Source organism: Cervus elaphus, chromosome 5 (assembly GCF_910594005.1).
Source record: "Cervus elaphus chromosome 5, mCerEla1.1, whole genome shotgun sequence".
NCBI lineage: Eukaryota > Metazoa > Chordata > Mammalia > Artiodactyla > Cervidae > Cervus > Cervus elaphus.
Genome location: NC_057819.1, coordinates 51,902,229 through 51,910,785, shown reverse-complemented (window position 1 = coordinate 51,910,785; position 8,557 = coordinate 51,902,229). Strand labels below are relative to the sequence as shown.

Below are 8,557 nucleotides of genomic sequence, written 5' to 3'. Positions count from 1 at the left end.
TCTAGGACTCTCATTACATGTATGTTGCCATGCTTCATGGTATTCTTATATTTCTGAGGATCTGTTAATTTAAACTTTTTAAAAATTATTTTCTCTTCTTCATAATTGGTGGGCTTCCCTGGTGGCTCAGATGGTAAAGAGTCCACCTGCAAGGCGGGAGGCCTGGGTTTGATCCCTGGGTTGGGAATATCCCCTGGAGGAGGGCATGGCCACCCACTCCAGTATTCTTTCCTGGAGAATCCCTATGGACAGAGGGGCCTGGTAGGCTATAGTCCATGGCGTTGCAAAGAGTCGGACACCACTGAGCAACTTTCACACAGATTGATGTAGTTTCAAGTGCATTGGTTGTTTCTTCTGTCATCTCCAATCCACTCTTGAACTCTGCTAGTGAATTTAAAATTTTGGTTCTTCCTGTGTTTTTCCACCTGCACCAAGTGGCTTTTGGGATCTTAGTTCCCCCACCAGGGATTGGCAGTGAAAACTTTGTGTCCTAACTGCTGGATATACAGGGAATTTCCCCAAATTTTGGTTCTTAATATTTTTCAACTCTAAAATTGTTAATACTTTTTAACTCCAGGATTTACATTTATTCTTTTTTTAAAAAATAATATCTGTATGTTTATTGAGATTGCCTATTTTATGAGTTATAGTTGTCATACTTTAATTTTTTTAAACATGGTTTTTTTGTTTGGAGATGAAATTAAATTTTAAGTAGAAGATGATATATAAGCTATGTTAAATACTAAAATGAAGTTTGTTTTACTTCTAAATTATATTCAATATTTTAATCTGTATTTCATGATATGCATAAAAGTATATTACTCATAAATGCTAAATTTCATCTGATAGTTTCTTTTTAAACATAATTAGCAATTTACTTACAATACTATTGTTTACTGATAAGTAGGATCAGTGTACAATTTGAAAGACATGCTATTAATTCTGAAACCTTAGTTCATTTTCTGAATTGCTTATATATTATAAAGTCTACATGTTTATTTGTATTTCTTGCTGCTTAATTCTCTCACAGTAGGTGCTAATGGGTAAAAACAGCAGAAGAAGCCTAAGAGAGCAATATAATGTGTTAGAATGGTTATAAAATATCAAAGTCTTTATATGAGCCTGCACATTTAATAGTATAGTATTTATTCATTTTAGTTCCATGAGAGATTGTAGTAAATAAGATAAATGTAGTACTTGTTTTCATGGAACTTTATATTCTGTTAGAGGAGACATACGTTAAACATATTAACAAGATAATTTTAGAGAATGATAAACGTAATGAACAAATAAAATAGGGTAAAGTGAAAGTCACTCAGTTGTGTCTGACTCTTTGCTACCCCATGGACTATGCGGCCCATGGAATTCTCCAGGCCAGAATACTGGAGTGGGTAACCTTTCTCTTCTCCAGGGGATCTTCCCAACCCAGGGATTGAACCCAGGTCTCCCGCACTGCAGGCGGATTCTTTACCAGCTGAGCCACCAGGAAAGCCCACAGTAGGGTATTGTGATCTCAAATAGAGAATGATAAGGCAGCTACATGGAAATGTGATATAATTTTGGTGGGAGGGGAGCCATGAAGAAAATGTCTCTCTGAAGAGGTGGTATTTGAGGTGAATGAAATATGCATGATGGATGAGGAGGATTCAGTTTGTTCATGATCTGGAAGAGCTTTGTAGCCTAGAGAATAGGAGGTACAGAACAAGCTTGGGGTGTTACAGGAGCAGGGCCGGTGTGGCTGGAGCTCAGCAAGCCAGTGAAAGAGAAATTAAGGGATGAATGAGATCAGAGAGGTGGGGTGGGCTTCCACTGGGTTATCTTTATAAAGACCACGTTAGAGTTTAGATTTTTTTCTAAGTGTGGTGGGAAAACAGTGGAGAAATATTTCAGTGACTTAACATTTTTAACTCAGGAGTTAATTACAGCCTGAAGCTCCAGTACTTTGGCCAACTGATGCAAAGAGCCAACTCATTAGAAAAGACCCTGATGCTGGGAAAGACTGAAGGCAGGAGGAAAAGGGGATGACAGAGGATGATAAGGTTAGATGTCATCACTGACTCGATGGACTTGAGTTTGAGCCAGCTCCAGGAGTTGGTGATGGACAGGGAAGCCTGGCATGCTCCAGTCCATGGGTTGCAAAGAGTCAGACACAACTGAGCAACTGAACTGAACTGATACAGTTTTATTCTTTTTAGCAACTTCTGAGTGTGCATAAATTTCTGAAGGGTTTTCTATAAATGGTTTTAGCTTTATAAAGGATAGAAGGGAAAGTAACTTTTCCCATTTCTTCCTTGAACTTTACTGAAAAATACAACAAAAAAATCAATATCTGTAAAGCTTTGAATTTGTAGTACAGTTGTAACAGTGGCAAAGATTCTTGCCTAGAGATAAGAGTTCCAGGTGCAGTGGAGAAGATGATACTTAGTTCTTCAAGTTAAAATAAGCATGCATTTGTTCATAAGCAGTTCAGGCCTCAAAGTGAGAGACTGGGTGCACTTTTCTCCCTAGCTACTTCTGCAGGGCCCTTTTAATTTAATACTATAAGAAAGTTTATATTTTGGTTCCAGGTGTAATACATATGGGCAAATCTTAATTAAGATTGAAAGCTTATGCCTGAAAAGCTTTGTTTGTTACTAATAGAGAGTTGCAGGCCAACGCTTCTTTCTAAAAGAAAAAAAGCTCAGCCCCTAAAGAGAGCAAAGGAGAAAGAACTTCTCATGCTGTCAGTTTCTCCCTTAGGCCTACAGGACTTGATATGAGAGAATTTGTGAGTTAAATAATTAATTCCCTCCTTGTACCACTTCCCCCATTTTTGGGGGGAAAGGGAGAAATGTATGCTTATATAGGTAAGATATATATAATTCCCATTTAGTATATTTGAACCTTTCTGATTAGCCTATGTTATGAGCCAATAAGGAAGTAGGTAGAGAAATCTCCCAGGGTTGGGTGGGAGAGGTTCTATGTGATTCTTTCACAGTTTTAATGTTAAAAACAGTTGTATAATCATGAGGCAGAAAAACTTAAAGAGCATAGACTCTGGATCCAGACTGCTAATCTCTATTTGTTTGTTGTTTGACCTTGAGTAAGTTCCTTAAAAAAAAAAAAAATCTCCTGGTGCTTCAGTTTCCCCAGATGTAAAATGGGGAATTATACTTGTTTTGTAGGATTGTGTAGATTTACTGGATGAATGCATATAGCAGGTTTAGAATAATGCTGGCATGGAGTAAGTGCTCTATAAATGTTAACTACTATTATCCCTTCATTGTTTGGAAGAAGAAAAAATACTCTTTTTTTGGTTTTTTTTTGGTTGGAAGCTAATTACTTCACAACATTTCAGTGGGTTTTGTCATACATTGACATGAATCAGCCATGGAGTTACATGTATTCCTCATCCCGATCCCCCCTCCCACCTCCCTCTCCACCTGATTCCTCTGGGTCTTCCCAGTGCACCAGGCCCGAGCACTTGTCTCATGCATCCAACCTGGGCTGGTGATCTGTTTCACTATAGATAATATACATGCTGTTCTTTCGAAACATCCCACCCTCACCTTCTCCCACAGAGTTCAAAAGTCTGTTCTGTACTTCTGTGTCTCTTTTTCTGTTTTGCATATAGGGTTATCATTACCATCTTTCTAAATTCCATATATATGTGTTAGTATGCTGAGAAAAAATACTCTTAAGCTAGGCTGGTTATTGACTTTCCTCTAGGATAAATTCACACTAATGAATTCATATCCTGTTGAACCAGAATATTAAAAAAAAGTTTGTTGTGAAGAGCAGTTCTTTGCTTCCTTTTAAATCACAAAAGTGAAGAAGTTTCCAGAGTCTTTAGAGTGATCTGTACTAGGGTCTCTCCTTCAAAAGGAAAAATTTTCCCAGTTTGCTTTGCTGAATAGAGCCTAAGTAGATTTGAGGTTTTTTCATGACTGGGAATCTGCCATACATTCAGATCACCACTAGCTTCAGCTTCCCATAAAGCAGTTGCTTGACTGCCTTAATCCAGTCGAAACAAGTCTTTTCTTGTATCTCCTTTTGGGTGTGCAAGAGCTAGAGTGACCAGGCTTGAGACTCTAAACATCTGCACAGTGGTCATGGGATGAGCCAATGACCTTTTTTCCTTAAATTTTGTTGTGCCAGGTCTTAGTTGCAGCACACGGGCAGGATCTTCAATCTCTGTTGTGGTATGTGGGATCTTGTTCCCTGATCAGGGATCCAACCCTAGCCCCCTGGTTTGGGAGCATGGAGTCTTAGCCACTGGACCAGCAGGGAAGACCCAAGCCAGTGACTTTTGATTGTTACTTTTTCCCTAACCAAACGTCCAAGTACATATTCTTTTTATCTGGTTCTTGCTTGATTTGGAAATGTCCTTATTCATAGAATATACGTGGCTGAACATTTATTTCCACCATTATAGTATTTCTTACAGATAGTTTGTGGAGTAAGTATAGAAATGAATATTCATTTAAGTTTAGGGTTACTGAGTAATGATCAAACCTTTGGGGACTTCCCTAGCAGTCCAGTACTTAAGGTTCCACCCTTCTACTTCTGGGGGCTCAGGTTCCATGCATACCTCTTGGTGAAGCAGGGAAAAAAAAAAAATCAGACCTTTGTTGCTTATCTGCAATCTTCAAGATAGGTTGGATTCTAAGATGTGCTTAATGTGATCAAGTCCTCCCTTGTTATGCTTATTTCCTTATTACTGCCCTGGAATTGAAGCGTATGTGAAGAGGTAATAGAGATTAGGAGGATAAAAATACTAAAGGAGTATAGCTAGGCAGCGGTATCAAGTTTAGCTCCAGTGGTAACTGTGGGCAGCCAAGTCAGGTTGACTTTGTCTTGCTGTTTCTTTGCTCATCAGTTCTTTAAATAACTCTAATGTTTGATTATTTGGAATATTTTTAGATGATAATTCCCTCCTAGATTTTCATCATCCTAAAATTAATTGACCAAACCAACATTTGTTAGATTATACCCAGAAACCTGGCCACTGTAGTTCTTTGGTTGATGAAGAAACCAACTGAAACATGCCTGGCAAGAAAAGCATCAAAATACCTTAAACAGAACTTGGATGATGTTACAAACTAAGTTCACTTCTTATCTGTATGTGCTTCTGTGTCTTTTTCTGTGTGTCAAAACTCAGGGCCATGAGTAAATGCAGATTTTAAGGTACTGTTATCCATGGTACGGGACTCTTGAAGTGCAGAATTGTTTTTTTGCTTGGCAAGTTATCTTACTTGATTTTCCAATTAGCCTGTTCAGTCTGTTTCTTCTTCTATAAAATGAACTCTAAAATCTCTTCAAATAATTTAATGCAGTTTCTTTTATCTTGTCATTTTCTGGGATCTAGTTTATATCTAGATGACTCCCCTTGCCCTAAAGTAAGTCCCATGACAATGACCTCTTGCTGCCCAAATAATTTCCAACCCTGACTTATGTGGCCCAGATATTTGTAAACTATATAACTTCTTACACTCAAGTTCCATTTTCAGAAGGGGATTCTTCTTTCCTTAAAAGATTCATTAGTTTACTTTTTATCCCTTTAAAATGTACTGATTTTTGTTTTAACAGATAACACTGAACATCTCAGTTTGGCATGAGGAGCAGTTAGGTTTTAGGTATAATCGTCTATTCTGTTACTGCTTTATTGTTAATATGAAGCTTTGGCAGTATGATACAATTCTGATTAATGCTATCAAAGATAATAATAAGGTCACATTCATTCAGTATTCATAGTGTGCCAGGTACTTTATAGAAAGGCTTAAAAGAACTAAACACACTGACTTCCTAGAATTGTTTCACTCTCTTTTTATGGATGAGGATATTGAAATTTAAAGAGATAAATAACTGTCCAAGGTCACATAGAGGTGAGGCCAACAGTCTATAAATTCTTATTGAGTACCTACTGTATTCAGGGAATACAGTGGCCAACAGGCTCTTAAGTTGCACATGCTCTTAAACATAAAGAATTCTGTTAAAATAGTCATCATTAATACAGGGATAATTATTCTTATTTCATATGGTTATATAAGAATGAGAAGACAATGCATAAGAATGCATGATTTAGTAACAAAGAAAAAATAGACATTGATACTATTGAGGCTGTCATATTAACATTATAAACTACATACATAATTTCCATCAGACTTGGTAGATAAGTAAAAAAATTGAACAATGAAATACGAATCCAAACTATTTTAGGAATTGAGTTCCAAATTTAAAAGGATTAATTTTAGCAATAAAATAAGAACAGTTAAGGGTTTTTTTGGGGGGAAGTTGTGAGTTAAACTGTACATAAGTTTAGATTATCAAGCTGCAGTTTTTCTTAGTATGATGATAATGTTAATACTGTACAATAATGTCTCTTTAATAGGTTAAATTTGTAGCATTGTCCTCTCCTTTTAAAATCTAGTTTATTGAAGTTTAATCACATGTAGTGAAATTCATCCTTACATTTCCATGATTTTGACAAATTCAATTTGTATCATTATGCAGTCACCACCACAATCAAGATGTGAACAGTGCTATCACCCCCAAAAGTTCCTTGTGCCCTTTGAGATCAACTCCTTCCCACTGATCTGTTTTCTGTTCCTATAGGACCTTTTCTTGAGTGTCATATAAATGGAATTGTCCTTCCTCTTACTGATCTGTTAGGCTGTTTAGATATAGTTGCTGCACTAGCAAGTAAGATAACCGTGACCCTCTATGCTGCTACAGCTTTCTTACAAATTAGGAATTACATTAAGAAGCAACTAAATCAGAAAAAATTGACACAGCCTGTTGGGAAATTGGAAAAAGAAGTTTGTCCATGGTTTAGTATTAATAAATGTTATTTAGTTTACCCAACATATTTATTATTATTATTTTTTTAATTTTATATATTTATTTGGCTGCTCTGGGTCTTAGTTATAGCATGTGGGGTCTAGCTCCCCTGGATCAGGGATCAAACCTGGGCCCCCTGCACTGGGAGCTCAGAGTCTTAGCCACTGGACCACCAGGGAAGTCCCTACCCAACATATTTAAAAGGAATCAATTCATGTGAATGGATTTCACATTTTAGATGTTGTCATTATTATTCAGTTGCTCAGTCATGTCTGACTCTGTGCCCCATGAACTGCAGCATGCCAGGCTTCCTTGTCCTTCACCATCTCCTGGAGTTTGCTCAAACTCATATCCATGGAGTCACTAATGCCATCCCACCATCTTATCCTTTGTCACTCCCTTCTCCTCCTACACTGTAGATGGGAAACTAATAAAATCATTTTTAAACCTCTCCTTTGACCAACCTCAGTTGTACAAAATTCAGTTCGTTTGCTCAGTCGTGTCCGACTCTTTGCAACCCCATGGACTGCAGCACGCCAGGCCTCCCTGTCCATGAACAACTCCTGGAGCTTACTCAAACTCAGGTCCATTGAGTCGGTGATGGCATCTAACCATCTCATCCTCTGTCGTCCCCTTCTCCTGCCTTCAGTCTTTCCCAGCATCAGGGTCTTTTCCAATGAGTCAGTTCTTCGTATCAGGTGGCCAAATATTGGAGTGTTAGCTTCAGCATCAGTCCTTCTAATGAATATTCAGGACTGATTTCCTTCAGGATTGACTGCTTTGATCTCCTTGCAATCCAAGGGACTCTTAAGAGTCTTCTCCAACACCACAGTCCAAACCATCAATTCTTTGGCACTCAGATTTCTTTATAGTCCAGCTCTCACATCCATACATGACCACTGGAAAAACCATAACTTTGACTAGACGGACCTCTGTTGGCAAAGTAATGTCTCTGCTTTTTGATGAGCTGTCTAGGTTGGTCAGAGCTTTTCTTCCAAGGAGCAAGCGTTTTTTAATTTCATGGCTGCAGTCACCATCCGCAGTGATTTTGGAGCCCAAGAAAATAAAGTCTATCACTGTTTCCATTGTTTTGCCATCTATTTGCCTTGAAGTGATGGGACCAGATGCCATGATCTTAGTTTTTTGAATGCTGAGTTTTTTTTTTCCATTTATTTTTATTAGTTGGAGGCTAATTACTTTACAATATTGTAGTGGTTTTTGCCATACATTGACATGAATCAGCCATAGATTTACATGTATTCCCCATCCCGATCCCCCCTCCCACCTCCCTCTCCACCCAATCCCTCTGGGTCTTCCCAGTGCACCAGCCCCGAGCACTTGTCTCATGCAAAAATATGGAGCGCTTCATGAATTTGCGTGTCATCCTTGCGCAGGGGCCATGCTAATCTTCTCTGTATCGTTCCAGTTTTAGTATATGTGCTGCCGAAGCGAGCACTGAATGCTGAGTTTTAAGCCAGCTTTTTCATTCTCCTCTTTCACTTTCATCAAGAGGCTCTTCAGTGGGGTCATCTGCATGTCTGAGATTATTGATATTTCTCCCGGCAATCTTGATTCCAGCTTGTGCTTCATCAGCTTGTACACAATTAGATAAATCATCCGTGATTCATGACACAGAATAATTTACCCAGTCGTTGTATCTTGTGATCACACATGAGTCCATCACTCAGATGAAAACTAGAACCTTTTTTTTTTTTCTTTTTGGTCTCACTGGAGTGGG

The 8,557-nt window shown here is 38.1% G+C and overlaps 1 non-coding gene across 1 annotated transcript; it reads right to left on the bottom strand.

The window, feature by feature from the left end:
• Window positions 1-8,168: 8,168 nt before the first annotated feature.
• LOC122695755 lies at window positions 8,169-8,275 on the bottom strand. Its single transcript, XR_006341510.1, has one exon. It is a non-coding gene; the product is annotated as a U6 spliceosomal RNA (small nuclear RNA).
• Between the last annotated feature and the right edge of the window lie 282 nt (window positions 8,276-8,557).